The sequence below is a fragment of the Nanorana parkeri genome, unplaced genomic scaffold (assembly GCF_000935625.1).
Source record: "Nanorana parkeri isolate BGI_ZX_2015 unplaced genomic scaffold, ASM93562v1 scaffold592, whole genome shotgun sequence".
Taxonomy (NCBI): Eukaryota; Metazoa; Chordata; class Amphibia; order Anura; family Dicroglossidae; genus Nanorana; species Nanorana parkeri.
In genome coordinates, this window is record NW_017306860.1 from 134911 (window position 1) to 156240 (window position 21330).

Below are 21330 nucleotides of genomic sequence, written 5' to 3' on the forward strand. Positions count from 1 at the left end.
TACAGGGTCTGCAAGAGGCTGGTACCAAATCATTTTCAGTGATTTGTGATTTACTGCTTGCATTAAAATAAATCTTATAGTATTAATGAATATGTAGCTACATTAATTTGTGTCTTTTATTTTTGCCTGGAGTTCTGCCCTAAAGCCGATGATCAGAGTCCCAAAGAGATTTGAGGAGCTAGTGTGGGATTTAGGCCATCAGTCTACACCCATGACTAAATGATGAATTTTGGGTGGACCGGCTCATTAACTTACCGGAATAAAACCAAACAGAATGTAACGCATGTACACATATGGGCTTCTGTTGGCTATTGGTAGTCCGCTCGGGCTGTGGTGAACGTCCTCTCCTGACACATGGTTAACGTAGAGTGTCAGCCCCAGCGACAGTATGATTCTGCGGAGTACATGCTGCTATCTGACATCTCTCCAGATTCAGCGCTAGAGGCTAAAGCCTTGTCAGGTCTGCTGGAGTCATCCGCTGCTGCATTTCTGCTGACATACTAAAGCAAATAAGATGGGATTTTCCTAAGAGACGGAGACTCTATCTTATATCACCATCAAGTTTTATGTTTACATTGTGCTGCTTTTCCTTTTATTTGAACGGTCATTTGATTGAGCCTGTTGACTCACCTTATCCTGTATGGTGACCCCCATATCCATAGAGCAGGGAACTCTAGGTGCCAGCAGCCATCTTCCGTTTATCTCCAGAGAGCGTGCAAAACCAGCAAATCCCTGCTGTCATACATGGCACGTTCTGTATTGCCTGGTCTGCCTCTTTCTTACCCCTCCACCTTATGTGTAAGCACTATGGGTGTTCTATACACTGTATACAGAATTCCACTTCCCAATTGCTGCTCATGTAGCCGGCTTATTGACTGATCCTGCAATTACAGAACCAATGTAGCCCTTTTAGTTCCTTCATTTTGAGGAAGTAACTGCTATGGCTTGTCTCAGTATCTACAGTACAGAAGCAGGTTATAATCTGCAAGACATTGTTAGAATCCTTGAAATGTACTGTATATAACTTCTCAGGAGGGTTTTCCAATTTGGAAAACTGTCCTCAGGTACCGGAGTAGCTCATAGGTAAGCTTGGTGCAGATGAGAGATGGCGGGAGGTATGTGTTATAAATCTAAATCATTTATATTTATGACACAGTTTTAGTCCATTTTAAAACAGATTTAAAATGTAAAAAAATTGCTAAGGGGAGTTTTTTCTTTTTAGCTTTGTATGTCTTTTGACTTTGAATGTCTTTGTATGTACTTTGTATGTACTTTGTATGTCTCTTCTGCCGCAAAAACACTTTTGGCTGGCTGAACTCTGGGCATCGTGCAGATATTGAGAGTTCAGCCAAATTTGGGAGAAAGATAACTCTGGCACAAATGTGCTGTAGTTACATTAGCAGTGGGCACCCAATGGCTGAAGAAAGAAAATGCCAGACCAGAAGCAGAATCAGAGAGAGCTTTCCAGCCGCCATGACAGATAGGCAACTGGGAGCCCAGACTCATCTTTAGGGTGTAACATGAAACATGGCCAGATCACAACTGGCAACTTTGTGGTTACAACCCCGAGATGTGGAGTCTCCTGAAAAGAATCCATTTGTAATAATTGCAATCTCACATACCGTGTCTTGCAACTCTCAGGGCCGAAATTCTTTTTGCCATGTTCAAAAAATTATAAAAAATAGTTGGCTGCCGGCTGAGCTAGGAAAACCATTTTTATGAATGCTAATTTATGAGAAGGCTTCTGTAGCAACTATACAAATGATATCAATGTTTTGACAAAAATGCAGTTGCCCCTTGAAAGCCGGCTTGCCTTATTTTAATGTAAAATATGAAAACCAGGATTCCAGCGAAATTCACATTTATATATCCCGAAGTGATACATCATGATGCTCTCCTCAATTGACGCTGCATATTAAGCAGTTGCTCCTTGGTGACAGCTCAATGTTGAACACAATGCTATTTTTGCTGCAGGACTCGTGTGTTATGAATCACATATCACAAAGCATGTTGTTGATTGTATTAATCACATCAGTCTTCTCTCACCAAAGAAACCTTGAAATAATGTGAAGTATCCTAATTACAGAACAAATGGGGCTTCATAACAGGCTATCATCTGCAGCATGACAATAATATTCCTTAGTACATAGGGCCTCATCTATAAAAGCTGAAGGAAAAATAGTTCTCTGCCAACCAATCAGGACATTGTGTTTTGAGGTGGGTCAGGAAATAATGAATATGATAGGTAACTATGGTCAGCAGAGCCGCTGATAGGGGGGTACAATCAGCCCTCCTTTACCGACCCCCATTGGGTCAGCAGGGGGGCCTGAATTTTTTTTCCTTCCCTTTTTCCTCCCCTTAGACTCTCTCTTTTTTTTCTTGTTCTTTCCCCACCCATCTCCCATACATACCTCGCTGCCTAGCTCTTAGCAACCAGGATGCTGTGGCTGACATCCTGCCTGGCTCTTGCCAACCAGTAATGTCACTGTTTGCCAGGAGCCGGGCGGTATGCCAACGAAAAAGCATCCCAGGTTGCTAAGAGCTGAGCAGTGAGATGTGTAAAACCAGCGGCCACGTTCAACCGCATGGGTGCTAATGTGCACAGGCAGTGCCGATGCATTCAATTGAGATGCAGCTAACTTTTTTTGTAAGAACTTTATGGAAATGTCACAAGTGACATTTCATTAAGTTCTATCAGCACACCACGGTGCGATGCGGTTGTACTGCATCCCACTTTTTTTTTGTTACAACTTTATTGAAATGTCACAAATGACATTTCGTTAAGTTCTATCAGCACATCGGGGCGCAATGCGGTTGCACTGTTTCTCAATGCAGTGTGCCTAAAAAAAGTACTGCATGCCACTGCAACATGGTGGTGTGAACTGTGCCCAACTGTGACAAGGTAAATTGTCTTGTCTTGTGTTCAGGCTGTGCTAGAAAAAACGCTCAGCGCAGCCCTAATGCATTGGATGTGAAGGGTCCTATGACCATGCATGGTAGGTGTGTTGTGTGGTAGCATCAGGACTGTGCGATTAACACATGGGGGCCCTGTCTGGGGGTACCCTGTCAGGTGGGCTGTACAGGGGGGCCCCATGATTTCTAATGGTGGTCCTGATGCTCAGGATATATTAGTGACTTATGTGTCCTTCTCCAAATATAGTAAACCTGGGGCGGAATGTAGAAGTTTTATGGTGGGAATTAAAGTCCACCCAAAATTTAAATCCCAGTGTTTGGTAGAGGTGAAAGAGAAAGACACCTAATGAATTAATATATCTCTTGGGTTCTGCAGAAATTAAAGCCCAACTATAGTTTTGAACCAAGTGGGAAAGGGTTAATACCTGTTAGGTTTTAATTTGTGGTTTGTCCCTATTAGATAGATTTTCCCTTTAGTTGGTGTTGTAACAGGAAGTGATGGGAAATCCCTCCTGTAAACCGTTTTTTTTTGTTTTTTTTTATAAAATAGGAAAGGTTTAGAACCTTAATTGGGTTATTATTATTGTCTGTGTCTTGCTGTTCCAGTGGCAACCACTCCTCACATTTCTTATCCCGCTGTCACAGTGCCAGGAAGTAAGGTGAAATTTCCCCAATAAAATCAGAGACAGCAGTGAAAACTTGACAGAAGCATTTACTGTTTCCAAGTCATTCCAAAACTAATGGGCTGGAGTTAAGTTTTAAATCTTCGTGTTTGAGTTCCTGGAATCGCACACTTGCTATGCTCGCATTGCAAAGGGCTGCCAGCACTGGTACAGAGCTGTCTCTGACATCTTTCAGTCACTGTTAGGGTCCAGGGGTGCGAGCTCTAGGTCATGTGATTCTTATGAAAGACAATCACAGTGATTACATGATAGGAAGGCCTGCTTCTGGCTCCTGACAATAACAAACAAAAGTTCCAGCATCAAGAGGTTAAATAGGGAGATGTTTTGGGTTTGCCATTACCATGGGTTCAAGGCGAATCCTGCGGGTTCGAGATTCAAATTTATGTGCAGATTCACCTGGGAGAATATTTTTAATAATATAATAATCATAATGAATGCAAGTCTTGCTTCCATGTCAGCAATATGATGAGAATGATGAATGTCCTAATAGTTTAATGGCCATGGTCAAGTGCTGGTGATTTATGTCCTATGCTTGCTCGTGTGTGGTTAATAGCCCGGTCTCAGATGTCCAGTGATGGGTAAACATGATAGAAATGTACATGGACTGTACAGAGAGTCAGGTGGTCTTTATATCCTTAGCATGGCACTTCCGACACAGCTGTCTTTACCAAAATAGACTCTAGATAGAATGCTTAACCAATCTGTAGCTATGACATGTCAAAGCTTTTATCATACTAGTAACTAAAGAAAGAAAGTACAATATGTTCCTTTACAGTTTGCTATGTCCTAGATTCAATTACATCTGTAAAACTGGAGCTGAAAGACTGCTGGAAATCACTATTAAACCATAGCCCACTTAGTAACCACCCCGGCCTTTATCGGTGATGTAACAGGTAGCATACCTGAGCAGGTCAACATAGTGGGGAAACCCCACTGTATGCCTAGTTACAGGACCTTGCAAAGTGTTATCTGTCCAATAAAGTAAACCTGACATATACTAAAAGTTCCTGAACTGGTTTCATGAATAGAATTAAGGTGCCTAGAGGTCCCTGAGTGTACCTTTAAATATGTTTTCCTAATGAGGGTTAGCTGCGGTTTGGATTTGATCACCACTGCTTTGAATGGTGTCAGGTAAAGCCATCGGTTTGGGAAAAGGTTGATTAGCCAGATGTCAAAGTCAAATATGAAAAACAAAGTCAGGTTTGGCAGAGTACTTTTTAGGAATCAGGGCAGGCACATAACTCTCAAGAGTCAGGGTAGGTAGAGTACTGTTAGTAGTGAGGGCAGGCAGAATATTCTTATGAATCAAGGGAGGCAGAATACATTCAGCGTCAGGGCAGGCATAGTGCTCTCAGGAGTCAGGGCAGGCAGAGTACTTTTAGAAGTCAAGAAGAAAGGGTACACACTTTGTGTAGGTAAGGCAGAGTATTTTTAAAAAGCAGGGAAGACAGAGTTCTTTTAGAAGACTGGACAGAACTCTCAGAAGTCGGGGCAGGTAGAGTAATATTAGGAGTTAGTGCAGGCAGAGTACTTTCAGAATTCAGAGAGGGCAGAGTATTATTAGGATTCAGGGCAGGCAGAGTACCTTTAGAAGTAAGGTCAAGCAGAGTACACTCCGGAGCAAGAGCAGACAGAGCATTGTAAGCGATTAGGGCAGGCAGAATACTCTGAGTAGTCAGGGCAGGCAGACAACCTTCAGTCAGGACAGGCAGAGTACTGGCAGGTGTCAGGGCATGCAGAGTGCTATTAGAAGTCAAGGTAGGCAGGGTATATAAGAGTAAACAGATTGGCAACAGAGAGCAACAACACAAGCATACCATAGGTAAGGATTTTTACAAACTTGTAATACGTTATGTGTGTTTAGTACATATGGGGATACTCTTCATGTTTCAGGATATGTATAGGACTGATAAATTCCAAAGGACATTTAAATATAACTGATAATTTTAATACCAGTAAATAATTGTATTGCTATTAATTAACCCTGGAAAATCTTGCCAAACGATGAGTGACCCTTCCCCCGGGGTTTACACTGAAGAGTGTGCAGCGAGCATCATCAAAATAGATTTGATATGGCTTTTGCGTGAGCAAATCCAGCCGGCGAATGTGCTTATTAATTACAGCAACAGACCCAAAAGGCATCCGGTAAACCGATCATGGCCCTATTCATAAATATGCACCGGTATGTTTAATAGTCCTTTAAATTTTTGATAAAAGATGGAATTTAAATCATGATTAAAGCATTATGAAAACAAATGTATGCACAGAATTTACATAATCTCTTCCTCTTGTCCTAGAGATAAAAATGTGAAAGAATTTCAACTGCCGGATTTTAAGTACTGAGAATTTCATTCACTGGGGACCAAAAGTCCTCAATTAATATGCCTTTTAAATTGAAATTTCGAGTAATTATTTATGATTAGTTAATGAGATAGATATTGCTTATGCTTCTCAAAGGGATGGAATATGATGACGCTGCAGAGAAAGGAGAACTGCAGGTCCCAGCATGCCCCTTGCAGCGGCTAGTTGGTGTGACATACTGGTACTTATAGTTCCACAGCAGCTGGGGTTACACAGTGTAGGTTTGCACTTTTAAAGGTGCTGTTTCACCCCAAGTATTTAAGCTTTGCAGGGTTGGTAGAATGTTGCAACCAAAATGTATTATTTGTTTTAGTTAGGATGGAGTGGGAAAGGATTTGAACCCCTGCTGTGTTTTTACTGCCATCCGGAACTCAGTTTTGGAGATTTCCCCTCACTATCTCATACCAACATTCTGAGATGGAAAAAAGGGACACATTATAGTACAAAGTATGTACACAAAGAACACACCCCTGCAAGGTAAGGAAGTAATACACAAACATGATTGGTTTTTGAACAAGTGGTTCTTTCACCACTACTTACAAAAATGTAAGTTATGTTAGGTGAAAGGTTTAGTCTAGCATAACACTTTTGGTAGTTAATTGGTACTTTTTTTTTCTATACATGACACCAAAAAGAGAGGCAACTAAGGAGGAAAGATGAACAAAGGGATTTGGTTCTAATAGGACAGTTCCTCCAAACAGTGGCATCACAGGGGGGTTGTGGGGGGTGCGGCCCATACCGGGTGACACCATCAGAGGGGGTGACAACAAACTGACTCAGTGATTTTGGTGTCACCCACTCTGAAAGTTCTGGCACTCGGTCATAGACCGAGTGGCCAACAGCTGTACAAGAGAGGAGGGGACCCGGTGGCATACCTTATCCAGCCAGATAAATGTATCTTCCTTTTGCTGCCGGCGTCCATCACCGAGATGGCCGCTGGCAGTTAACTGCGTGATGTCACTACGTGTGTGCGTGATGACGTCACGCACACATGTAATGACATCACACGCGTGCGTGAGCAGCCTCCAGGTGACACCCTGCCTGGGGACGCCTCTGCCTCTAAATGAGGGACCATTGAGATGCTGTCTCAGTGACAACAGTTTCCCCAGGCAGGAAGTGATAAAAAATCTCTAAAAGCAACACAGACAGGAAACATTTTTTGTACGTTGGGGGGAAAGTCAAACACTTCTTATTATTTCTCCAAAGAAACATATTTAAGAGGTGCTGGGGTTTCTGTACTCACTCAAGTTGTCCAAATGCAGGAAAATTTGCGAATAAGCTCAATGGCTCAGGTAAGGCAGCTCTCAAACAAAACAGGCCTCCTTTGTTGGGTACCCAGAAGCAACCCGACGTGTACAAACAAAGGGCACCAAACCAAAAGGTGAAAGAAAGAGGCCACACGCACTTGTTGACGCACTTGTGTGTCTCTTTGGCACAAAAATCTATAAACATTGAAGGGAGCCTATAACGGGTTGGATTAAAAAATGTTGTTGTTTGTTATTAAACAAACAACAAATTGTTAATTAATTTCAAGTTTTCAGATGGTTTTTTATCATGTTTATATTATTTGTGCACAATCTTTTATTTTGTACAAATAAACATTTACTACATGATATCTAATGAAAGCTCCCATTGATAGCTGCCTGCCTGGAGAATATCTTAGTCTGACTAAAACCAATGGGGAAGCTGTTACAACCCATTAACTTGTGTGCATAAATCTCAGCTTGAGTTATTGACCTATGTCAAAAGCAGGCTTTTTATATCACGTGGTAAGGAGATAGGGGAAGCATAGAGCCTAAAGCTCTATCTGAAGGTTGGATGGAAGATTACATAATATTTATATGCAATATTTAAAGTGACAGTAAACTCAGGAGTTAATTCTTAAAAATTAATTCAAGCACCTTAACTATTAACATAAATGTATCTTATTTGTGTACCACTCGGCTGTAGAGCCTCAAATCATGTCTGAATTGGTGCTGACACTGTCCTTCCTTCTGGAGGGTGGCTACGTTTGTTCCCCATGGTCCCTGTGTGTGTTGTAAAGTAGCTACCACTCCAAGCTCACTCCCGTGAAGGACTACAATCTTAATACAAATTAGTAAAGTGTATGTTAGATTGTAGTCCATCACGGGAGTGAGCAAATACACAAATAAGGTAAATGTTTGCTAATAGTTTAGGTGCTTGCATGTATTTTTAAGAATTAACTCCTGAGTTTAGTGTCACTTTAAGGTTCACCTGACAAAAAAGAATGACATTTTAAAAACATTTTTATTTATATTATATAGCCACAATAAAGAAATAAGATATAAAAAGATATAAACAAAACTACTACACAGTTCCTCTAAAAAGTCTATAGTTCCTCTTTGAAGATGCTATGTCTGTACCTGGGATATAAAATCAGCAAGATGCGGTTAAATATTTCCCGGATCCTGTGACATGTCAGCCATTCCGCTTGCTGCATTCCACAAGATTTCAGAGAAATGACCTTGAGGGGATCCACTGCTTTCATTCAAAGGCTTTAATAAGCAATTTAGACAGAGGGACTCCCCTCAATCTATTTAAGGAATGGAACACATACTGCACAGGCAGCGGCAGCACTATGTCAAAGCAAAGGCTCTATCGGGGTCATTATATTCCAACTATTTCACAAGAATTTTCTGCTCAGCTGCAAGGACAGGCAGCATATGCCGTGAGCAAAAGCTATTCCAGTTACGGCCGGAGTAGCTTGAGGAACTTCAGGCAAATATATAAAAGATTCCCATTAGATTATAACTTTACAGTTCAGTTGGTGTAATTAATCAATTATTATCTGGTTTTATATTGAGCTACTGAATGTTAAAATCAGGCTGGCAGAGGTTCTTTTTCTTTTAAGGACAACTTCACTGTTAGTGGAGTTGTCATTCAAGTAAACTCCCCAGGTGCAGCCCACCTGATAAAACACTTACTTTCCTCCATATTCTACTTATCTTTACTGTGTGCAGCAAAGTCTTTGCAAGTAAAACTTCCCAACAGTGTCCTCTTTCTACTGCTTATGTGTACCTTGGCCTCATTTATTCATATGGGTAAGCCATAATCATGGTGGCTTCCAGCCATTCAGCAAAGTAAGGGTCATCTGTAGAGATGAATGGGGCCATGCACACATTTGTAGTTGGAAGAGGACCTGGTTGAAATGTTTTTCTCACAAAGCCAGTGTAGTGCCAGGGTGGGCCTCACAGTAAAATTTGTGGATGTGGGGAGGAAGGTAAGTATTTTACCAGGTGGGCTGCATGCAGGGGGGTGTGGGTTTACTGAAGGACAATGTCACTAAGTTATGTTGTCCTTTAAACTTAAGGGAGAGAGGAGGGTTGTTAGTTGGGCTCATAGATGGGAAGGAGCTCAGGGTGGAGATACCAAAGGGGTGATGTGTGCTAGCAGTGAAAAGAGGCAGGAAGACCCAGGGCAGTGACATGGAGCCTTCAGAGCTGTGAGATCTAAAATGTATTGGAAGTCTCTTTTAAATCTTACAGCAGGCGTGTACATGTGTCTATCTATCTATCTATCTATCTATCTATCTATCTATCTATCTATCTATCTATCTATCTATCTATCTATCTATCTATCTATCTCCATCAGTGTAGTCTATTTGTATACAGCAAATGAGGAAGGACATGGACCTGTTTGATGTACATTGTAATTGTGCTCTTTTTGGAATGTTACATGTACATCGGGCCCGGGGAAAGGTTTACAGGCACACATTCCCATGACATAAGGGATGGCAGGTGTTCCGCACAATGCAAAATCAAAGTGTTTGGATCATCAGCTGGGTTTAGCTAAGATCGTGAAAGCCTTAAACACTTGCTGTTATCTTAGAAAATTATTTTGTTGGTTTTGGAAATCTGCAGCAGATTGATAGATTAATGGATAGCAGAAATCAGCATATAGCTGATACCCCAGTACACCCGCCACCTTTTTTCAGTGTGCAGTAGTTTGAAGGGGATGGGGCCCTCTTAAAGCACTAGTGGCGCCTGGTTTTTCAATAGCAAACATAGCAGCAAAGGTTTTATTATTACTCCTTTGCATTAAATAAAGTAATTGAGAATGATGTGGGAACTTGAGTCTGGGAAACTCCCGGAAATCCCAGACCTCATTTACAGTACTGTATCTCTGCGAAGGTCATTCACAAGCTGGATGACCAAGCAAATGCATCAAGAGCTTTTGCTTAGCAGTTCTAACCTTTAACCTCAGGTGGGGTTTTTGAGGTAACAGCAAAAACAGGATGACATGGGGATAATTGAAGACTGCAGGATTAAGATAAAAACAATTTAGGGGGTGCTTTAACGATTTAATTTTTAAAACCAGTTGTAATCCCCAAAGATTGTTCCCTGGGGGCACTAATAGCAGCTCACCTGTCTTCCCTAATTGTTTTTAAAATCTACCATTTCCTACTCCACTTCTTAGGGAACAGTGGTACAGATGAGCCTGGTGCTTATATTGCCTCCAGGAAGGTCAGTGCACATGTCGAACAGCTATGACAGAACCCCGTCCCCCTGCTCCATTTTTCGTGCTCCATTTTGAAAACAAGAGCCCTTACAAACACTTGAGCAGGGGAAATGTCATATGCTCTCTCCAATTAGGGATGTCCCGATACCACTTTTTCAGGACCAAGTACAAGTACAAGTACTTCCCCGCATGCACTTGCCGATACCAATTACCGATGCTTTTTTTTAAAGGGACAGGTGACTTTAAACGATCCATAGTACAACTACATGTTACAATTCTCCCCTGCTAACCTATTCATGTTAGCAGGGGAGAATTGTAAATCTATTCCTGGAGTGTAGTGGAGGTGTGTGCTGTATATATGTACTACATATACATTACACCCGTCCAGTACACTATAGCAATAGATTTACAATTCTCCCCTGCTAACCTATTCATGTTAGCAGGGGAGAATTGTAACATGTAGTTGTACTATGGATCATTTAAAGTCACCTGTCCCTTTAAAAAAAAGCATCGGTAATTGGTATCGGCAAGTACATGCTGGGAAGTACTTGTACTTGTCAAAATGCCCTGTATCGGGCCCGATTCCGATGCTAGCATCGGAATCGGGCCCGATACAGGGCATTTTGACAAGTACTTGTACTTGTCAAAATGCCCCGATACAAAGCGCCGCAGCTTGCGCTATTTTTTTTTCTTACATTCCGGCTGCTGTTCGGGAGAGACGCGGCGAGTCAGCGCTGGTCCGGTGGGAGGAGCTCCAGGTTGGGTCCTAAGTTAGCTGGCTACTGCCCGATCGCCTGTCAGCTAAATTAGGACACCACTTGGAGCTCCTCCCACCAAAAAATAGTGCAAGCTTGGGCGCTTTGTATCGGGGCATTTTGACAAGTACAAGTACTTGTCAAAATGCCCTCTATCGGTCCTGATACAGATGCTAGTACCGGTATCGGGACATCCCTATCTCCAATTGTATTATACTAGTGCATATGTCCAGTTTGTTCAGCTGATAAAAGGTTTAGGATACAACTTTTTAAAATCAAATTCTTTGTTCGCTATTAAATATAGTTCAAGAGGTAAACTGTAACACGTTGCACACAATCCAACTGTGAATAGAAAGCATCTGCATTGCATATTTATTTATTTATTTATTTATTTTTCATTTATCTTTGTCGTGGAGATACATTTTAAGTGCAGGTGCAAATTACCTGCTATCACCATTAACCAGTGGGCTCAAATTATGATACCATATCGCAATATAGAAGATCAACACACACACCAAAGTCTGCTATAAGCTGGTCTGATTTTTTATGGTGCATTAAGGTTTTATAAGATAATAGGGGAAAGTGGAGGTGCTGTGCCTGATAACTGCATACCTGTATTAACGTATATATCTCTAGCCAAAACATTTTTTTACATTTAAAGTATGGAAGGGTATTTATTGTTGTCCATGTCCCCGAGGGGCAGATTCACCCTCTGTATTTGCCCTAGTGTCCCTAGTCACAAGGACAGAAGGTGAAAGGAAATGTAAAATTGGGTTTCCAAGACAGGTGAATGGAGTTCTCCTTAAAAGAACACAGACAATAATAATAATAATATTTATAATTAAATACTCTACTGTACCTAAAACTAAAAACTGCCTAAAAATACACTTTACATATTAGTAACTGATTCACATTTTGCCTGTTCAGTGGACCTTGTAGACCGTAATTAATTATGATTGCTGTAAAATTGTAGCATCTTTGTTATTCTCTTGTTTTGTTAATCATCTGTAACCTTGCAAGTCACTTGGATAGTATTTCCTAAACAGACATACCTAGAAAATATTTACCCCTCAACATAAATAATACTTTGTATTGATGCATCAAGACTTCAATGACATATAGCAAAATTAGAACATTTTCTTATTTCATACTCTGTAATTATATTTATTTTGTCTACTATTCATACTTTATAATTATGTGTTCAGGTTGATTATTAATTGCAAACTCCCATTTGCTTTTCTTGACATTCAGAAAATGATGGTGACGGGGCTAAAAGTCTATTTTTTTTTGTTAGCTAGACCGTTTTCTTTTTGTTTTACAAAATATACATGGGAGTACTTTTTTTTCCAATTTCTCAGCTTTAGGGCCTGTTCACATGAACTTCAGGTAATGATCAGGTCCTGATCAGGTCCGGATCTGCAGATGCGCTGCTACTGATGCATTGCTTTTGGCCACGTTTTTGATGCGTTACAGTAAAAAAAATATATATATATATATTTTTTGCTGGAGTGGGGCTGTAAGTATGTTACTCTGGGTTCACACCTAGGCGTATCGAATATGCGTGTTTGGCGATTCGTTGCAAAAAAACGCACGACAAACGCGCGTTTCCGAGGGCTACTTGGCTGTATCCCAATGGAAACACGCAACAAAAACGCCCCAAAGAAGCTCCTGTACTTCTTTGGGCGTAGGGCGTTTTTTGCGCGTTCATACGGCCTGTAATACGCCCAGGTGTAAACCATACCCATAGGAAATAATGGGATTTCGGTGTTTGAGCGTTTTGCAGAGCGTTCGAACGCGCTACAAAACGCCCAGGTGTGAACCAGGCCTTAGCTGGAGTGCAGTGCGTTTTTGATGCGTTTGCGTTTCCTGACTGTTTCCTGACCGTACAAAATGCGAAATGCAGTATTTTTCTGTCGTAACCTGAACGGACTGCGCACGTGAGAACTGTAGCCCATAAAACACATAGGGATACATTGGGATGCATTTTGAGTGCAGGAGCGTACGGATCAGGTAAGCACACAAAACGGATGTCGTGTGAACAGGCACTAAAACCTAAAGAAAGACCTTGTCACCTTGGACAAGACACCAAGACAAAGTCCAACATGTGTTGTGAGCCACCTCTTTGTGATTATTAATTATTGACATCATTAAGGACTTCTCATTGGTTGTACAAAGACAAAAAATTCTATAAATTTTTTAATAAAATACATTTAAAAAAAAAATAAAATACAAGAGAGGTGCATGGGGGCAGTGCCTGTTGGTGGACAAGTGCACGAGTGCTGTGGCGGAGATGTTAGCTTGTAAGGTGGCAATTGATGGAGGAGTGCTCGCTTAGCCCTAATAAAACTTAATTTTTATTTTGTAGTAGAACCAAAATGTGAAATTATTCTTAGCAGCCATTTATGTCATATTATCTAAAACTCAACTCACTTTCATCTCGTAAACACCGAGCTAGAGGCAAGGAAGGAAGGGGTAGGTGAATTGTGGTGAACAAAATATTGAATGCTTCACAAATTTGCATATCATCCTCCCTCATTCTTTCATAAAAAAGGACATCAGTGAAGTGGTGGGCAGAAAATTGTTAGTTCAGTGTTAATCATTGGAGAGCAGTAGAGAGTGTTAACGCTCACTTACCTACTGTTCATACAGTGATGGTTCTCCTGAGAATGACCTTGGTGTCAGAACTATACAGGCAGTGTGTGTGTGGGGCGGGGGACTGCCTTTGCAGATATGCACTGCTGACATATTTTTTGTCAACAGTGCTGTCCTCCATATTGCCAAGGACACCCATAGGAATATAGTGGCAGACAGTGCCATCAACAGAAAAATGCCAATAGTGCATGGCCAGGTTCCTCAGCCACAACTTCCACTGGCAATCTGCATAGTCCCATGAGCAAGCTCTCCCTCTCAATTAGGCCTCTTTCAGATAAGTGGCCTGATAAGGTCCGCCTGTCAGTTTTTCAGGCTGGAAGCTCAATGCTAGTCTACGGGCAGCCAGATCTAAACGGACATGCGCCTGTATACATACGATTACTCCCGTCTCCGTTCAGGTCCGGAAAACCAAATGGAACAGAGTTCTGTTATGCTGGACCTGATCGTGACGGATTAGGGGTCCGTTTACAGTCGACTCCCCGTATACCTAACATGGGTCTGTAAGTTCAGTTTTTTTCCTCCATCACAAGATGGAGGAAAGAACTGGACAGGCATGGATGTCATAGCAGTGACATCTGATCCGTACTGCTCCAATCAGCAAGGGATCCATGCAGGCGCCCTTGTAAAAGAGTCTGTATTGGGTTTTCATTGCATCTCTCAGGATTAATTTTTCTTTTAAGTAGAACTATGTAAAAAATGCAAAGATCCCATGTAAAAAATGCAATGCAGTGCATAGTTATAAGTGTGTCTGCACTTACAGTTTTCTCTTAGTCCCTGTCACGTACCTGATTGGAGACTGGATGGCTGAGGTGGCTTCCCTTGCACCTTGTGTCCCAAAGACTCTGGAATTGAGGACAGCGAGTGGCACAGTTGTCAGTGGTGATCACACCGTGCAAGCTGGACTCTAAGCACTGGATTGGGTCAAGCAGAGCTGAAGTCAAAACCAGGCAGGCAGTGGAGTGCGGGGCAGGATCCAAGATCGTGGTCAAACAGCGTGGTCGGGCAGCAAGCTACAAAGGCAGAAGACAGAGGCAGTTCCAGTAAACAAGCAAAAGGTCAGAGGCAGGCAGCAATCAACATGGTCAAGGATAATCCGGGTCTGAAGTCAGCAATATCAACAGAAGCACAGGGAACACAGGGGAAGCTGAAAGATAATCCAGCAACTTGGAGTCAGGCAGGCCAGTTTAAATAGGGTAATCCATTAGCAAGCAGCGGCACTTCCTGTGCACCGTTTGGTGCGCTTTTACAGCAGTAGCAGGTGGTTTCTGACAGTCACCCTGCCCCCCCCCTAGTCACACGAATACTCATTGATCCTGACAGTGAAGTCCACCTAATGCAGCTTCCTGTGATGCCGTGTAAACAATGCTGCACTGCTCCTGAATTCAGATCAGAGTCACCACTCTCATGTAGGTTGTGTATGTTTACACTGCAGTAGGATGAACAAATGTTGCAGGGGGCATCATTATCAGCAATGTCACTGTACAGTACAGTCACCAGACTGTAGCTTGTCAGTCAGCACCTGGCCACACCTAGTCCTGCCCAATGCTTTCTGGATTGACAGCACTGCGGAAATGCTCCCACTGTGAGCTGCAGTGTCTAGAAGGGGGAGCGTGTGAGACACAAAAAAAGGAGGATTTGGCTCAGTCAGGAAATGTAATGGAAGTTATTTATTTAAGAAATTTGCATATCACATAGTGACTGGATTTGGGACTTGTTTAGACTGCAATAAAAAAGGCATTATAAAAGGTGAACTCTAATGCTGCTTCTCTACATAAAGTGTGCACTAATTTGGTTCCGAGGGAAGATTCCTGAAACCTACAATCCCCCTTGCCTTTGCCTACATTATTATATTTGATTTTAATAGCTGGTATTAATCTGAGGAATGATTGGTCATCAGAAATGTTCTATCATTGCATAATGATTTGATCAACAATTCACTTTTGACAAAATCCTCTTTTTTTCCTGTTTTTACAGATACAGACAGAGGTTTGAGTTGTGAAAGAAACTCTGGAGAAGAATTACTGATAATTGAATTAGGTAAGACTATTTACAGTAAACTCCCCATTATCTAGCATCCAAAGGGATTGGTAGATTCCGGATAAATGTAATTTCTGGTTGCTTGAGAGTTACTATTAAAATTAGGTCTAACTAATGCCGTACCTCATACCGTGTTTCCCCGAAAATAAGACAGTGTCTTATTTTTTTTTTTGCACGAAATAAGACACTAGGTCTTATTTTCGGGGGATGAAACATAGACTCTGTATTGACTTCATATTAATATTGAAATAAAAAAAATCAAAAGCAAATTAAGACAAATAGACACACTTATAGGGTTATTCACTATGGAGCCTTAGGATACAGCCGTAGCTTCTTCCTTCAGCTCGCTTCGGCCACCTGAGCCCTTCAGTTCAGTCGACCCGAATGGCTGCTGTACGGGCTATTTACAGTAGCCCATGAAACAGCCAAAGGCAGCCGAGCGGCTCAGGCGAGCTGAAGGCATATGCTTCGGCTCGACTTAGCCGAAGTGACAACCGAAGTTCGGAGAAAGGTTGGCCAAAGGGCCAACCGTTCTCCGCGCAAATAACAGCTGGGCGGAGCCAGCCATAATCTCACGGCCCGCTCCGCCCAGTTGTAATGACAGATCAGCGTCCCCAAATGACCTGGGGACGTTGATGTGTCATTAAACAATAACAACTGGGCAGAGCCGGCTGTGACGTCACGTCCGGCTCCGCCAAGTTGTTGTTTATTGGCTGGGACCTGCTAGAAGACTCTGGCAGGTGCCGGCCAATAGGGAACAGTTGGGCGGAGCTAGCAGTGATGTTACCTGTAGCTCCCGCCAAATTGTTTTTATTTTGCTGGCATTTGTCAGATTTTACATTATGTGGCAGGAGTTTGTCGCATGCGGTCCGGTCGGCGTGCGTCTTTTTTTATTATTATTTTTTTCTTTTCTTTAAAATATTTTTTAGAAATGTAATTTTCCTATTTTTTTAAGTTTTTGAATAATTTTCCAACATTTTTTTTTCTCATTCATTTAACTTTTTTACTATTCTGCTCGCTACCACGGAGGTACTCGCCTATTCACTTACTGTTGTTCGGGACCCTATGAGAATAGGGGCGAACGACAGCAAGTGAGCTGCCGGAGCTTTGGCTCAGCCGACCCAGATGTTGGATTGGCTGAGTCGAACGCCTTCTGCACTTCGGCTCAGCCATTAAATCAGCCGTACAAGGATGAAGTGAATAACCGAACAGCGTTTGGCTCACTTTACTTCGGCTCGGCTATTCACTCCGCTGCCTTCGGCAGCTAAGTAAATAACTCCCTTAGTATTAGTGCTGCAATGCAGTACTAGGAGTTACCACTAGGTGGCGCTTGTTCACGGAAGATCGTTTCCAGGATAACAGTGAGTAAATGGGATTTTTTTTTTTTGCAGGTTAGATGAGAGTTCCGGTTAGTTGAATACCGGCTAACAGAAAGTTTACTGTATTATCTATAGTTATTCTCTATATAAAACACTGTTGAGCCAAAGTGGTGGCAGCAAGTAACTTCACTAACCACCAACTTCCATATACTTCCAAATCCCAACGGCTTGCTTTTTTGGGACCTCAACTTTTGCCACACCCTTGCCAAACAAAAATCAAAGGCAGACATCTGAATTGTTTGCTTAGCGGTCCAAATAGATTGCAAGCCTTCTGCAATTAGTGGCATCATCTGGTAAAATCAGACTTTGAAGTTCTAAATGATTCCGCATAGGAGCAACTGCATTTTTGTGATGCGGCTTGGCTCCAACAGTTTTGTCAGACAGCAGTGGAGGGCCTATGGGAAATGGAGACTACTTTTAATTTATGAGGTAGATTTCAATTACTAGAGCCTACAGGCACACAGGCCGTTACCTCCCAAAGCAACACTCTAGATCCAGTGGCGGAACTACCGCCGGTGCGGGCGGTGCCGCCGCACCGGGGCCTGAGCCTACGAGGGGCCCAGTATCTATTCAAACACTGCGCCGGGAGTGACCACATTGGCTGACGGGCCCCCTGTGTATGACGTGTCCATCTCAGTGCGCCCGTGTACTCAGGCGGCTGTCTGCTGGGTCCTCACGGCCGAGGCCCAGGGCTGCCCCCTGCAGTGCCTGTAGGCTTTTTTTTTTATTCTCAGCTCCCTACACAGTTTTCGGTGGCTGACTCATTCCTGCGCCAGGAGTATCAGGTCTTTCCGACACTCCCGGCGCAGAGACGAGGGGGCCCGTCGGCCGCCGAAAACTGTGGAAGGAGCCGAGAATAAAAAAAAGCCTGCAGGCACAGCAGGGAGCAGCCCTGGGCCTCGGCCGTGAGGACCCAGCAGACAGCCGCCTGAGTAAACGGGCGCGCTGGGATGGACACACACACGGCTGGTTTTCTGCAGCCTCCCCCACCAGGAAACAGCCAGAGGAGGCGAAGGTAAGTTAATAAATAAAATCATAATTTTTTAGCCCAATTGATGGCATTGCTGTATAAAGTATAGTTGGTATTTGTAGTTCTATAAAGCAGGTCCCATTCTGCATTGCAGCAATGCAGAATGGCACCCTCTATAGAGGACTACAAATCTCAGCAGTACTTTATACAGCAATGCCATTTTTCCAATGTTTGTTTTTTGTGGTTGCTAAAGGGGATATGGGTTAGGGGGGTTTGTGGGGTTTTTCTTTGTGTGGGGCAAAAATAATCTTGCACCAGGGCCCTTTGTTCCCTAAGTCCGCCACTGTCTTCCTTCTTGCCTATGTTGGCTATAGGCACATACCCACTGAGCCTAATGACATATCCAGCCTGATGTTACTTTATAGAGGGGAAGCAGACAGTAAAGAAGTGAGAGCTTTTTATATTACTTTTCCTCCTTACATATTGTATATTTTACTGTCTGTTTTGAGACTACAATGAGATGGGGGTTTCTTTTCTATTATCATGCAAAACAACTTAAAGCTACTCCCTTGCTTGAAAAAAACCCTCTTGTAAAGTAGTCACCGCTCCAAGCACGCTCGCGTGATGGCCTATAATTTCATGTTTAGTTTACTAATTTGTATTGACATTATAATCCATCAGGGAGCGAGCTTGGATCTGTGACTACTTTACAACACACACAGGGACCATGGGGAAGAAAAGCAGCCACCCTCCAGAAGGAAGGACAGTGTCAGCACCAATTCAGAGATGATTTGATGATCTGCAGCCGAGTGATACACAAATAAGAGACATTTTTGTAAATAGTGTACTCACATTTTTTTTGAGTGTAGTGTCACTTTAAAATTGTGTATTCAGCATATTACTGCCTCTTTTAAAAGGTTTCAAATAAAATGGAATGTGTTCATCCCAGCCTGTGTACAAATGTTTTACGTTATTCTTTTTCAGGAAGTGCTCCTCACTGAAATCTCAACTGAGTCATCTGATCAAAAAGCTGACAATCGATACAAAGACTTGCATCAAAAAAGATTAATTAAGTCCTCTGCGCCATTTCATGAACTACTTTCTTTATATTTAATTTATTGGACAATGCCACAGGAGAAAATGACGTTTACCATAGATATTGGACTGAACGTTTAAAAAAAAAAAACAACTTAATTATCATCCTTACCTTGAATTTTATTTATTTAAATATTTATTACATTTTTTTAGGTGCCATCCCTTTGCAATCCATTTTTTTCACTGTTACATTTATTTTCCAAATTTTATCACGAGCCATTTGAAATTAAATAAAGAAAAAGTCCGGAGTTCTGGATGAATTTGTGATCATTTCAGGTACAATAGGAGCAAGAAGTAAAAACTGGCTGCTGTGTTATAACGTGACATACATGAAGGATGGGAGCATATAAATAAATGAATAACATCAGAAACATTACTATAAGCAAATATATATACATATATTTTTAAAGGGAACCAAGCTTAAAACAAAAAAAAACATCTTGACAAGGTTGTGCTGTTTATTAAAATGACTCTGTTGCTATATTTAAAACTCAAAGGCCAGCCTGCAAAGCAAGCAATTAATACCTGGCCAGCTGCCTGCACCTCTGAACCCCGCTGGCTTGAAGCAATAACTTTGCTGGGGGATCTTCAGCACCTGGCACACTTTTGGGTGTTGGATGCCTGGCCCTGCTGTGCATTGTGATTCCTTCCAACAGCCCCTGTGTCCTGTAGTGACATAGAGGCCGGTGGAGAAAACCACAAAGCGTAACGGAGGCACTGGCATCTGGTGCTCCTGGAAGCTCCTTGAGCAAGAAAATCTCTTCAACCCTGTGGGCATTTCGTAGGCACAGGCAGCAGGACAGGCAAGTATTAATTGCTTGCTTTGCAGGGAGATCTTTATATCATATATTATAAATCACAAGTAAGTCACTTTAAGGATCAGCTAAATATTACCATATATCTAAAACCAAAGATTCATTTAAAACAGGAAATAGCACAATTGTGCCCACTCCCACTGCTGCAACCTCCCTAAGTTTTACACCTTAAGTAGTATGAAACTCTGACATTGTTGTCAATAATGAATCCAGGTGAAACAAGTATACATTGCCCTGCAAAGTATTTATTGGCGAAGCACTTACAGCTATCATGTTTCCAAACTGCTGGATAAGAAGTTGAGGGAAGCTGAACTATCCAACTCTCTCAGCTCAGCTTCCCTGAACTTCTTGTCCAGTAAAAGATCACAGGGGACAACACAGTCTTCAGCAGATGTCCATCTACTAGCTTGGAGAAGTGGGGATCGTGGACCTTGCTGTGTCTTTTTGTTTGTGGAGACAGGCACAGCTTACTAGCACACACAAGGGTGGCTCCATAGCACCCTGGAAGGGAAAGGAGCCCCCCTAAAACATGATATACGGGCATATAGCTGAGTATATAGCTGAACTGGAAAGTGAGCTGAAGTGGGGAATGTGCCCAAATCAGCTACGTAGTCCTCGATTGTTCACTTCTCCTGCTTTCTCCAAACTCGTCACCCTTTTGTGAATAACCCTGTAAAACGATTACACATCAAGAAGCTGCATCCATTGGAAGTGATTTAAAGGAGTACTATGAGACGAGTGCTTTTCACTCACCTCATAGTTCTAAGCCGACCTGTGACAATGAGACGGTCACAGGTCGGCTCAGTAGATCGGGAGGTGAGCGAACACATACCAGCGTTCGCTCAACTCTCGCTGGATTCCCCCCTCCCCGCTCCGATCCGTCAGCGCTGACTGGCGGAACGGACGGGGGAGGGGGCGGGTACAGCTGGCTCTGCCTCTAGATAGGCAGAGCCAGCTGTCAGTCACGCAGAAGGGTGGATCCCGGCACAATTGTCGGGATCCGCTTCAGCTGCGGCGTCTCAGTATACCGCGAGCGATATACTGAGCCTAGGGTGACGGGAGGACGCTAGTTTGTGTCCTCCCGTTACCCTAAGGAGAACTCTGGGGAAAAGCCCTAACCCCATAGTTCTCCTTTAATCAGCATTTGAAATAGCTTGCAAGCCATTTGGCTTCTCGTTTACTTTAACTATC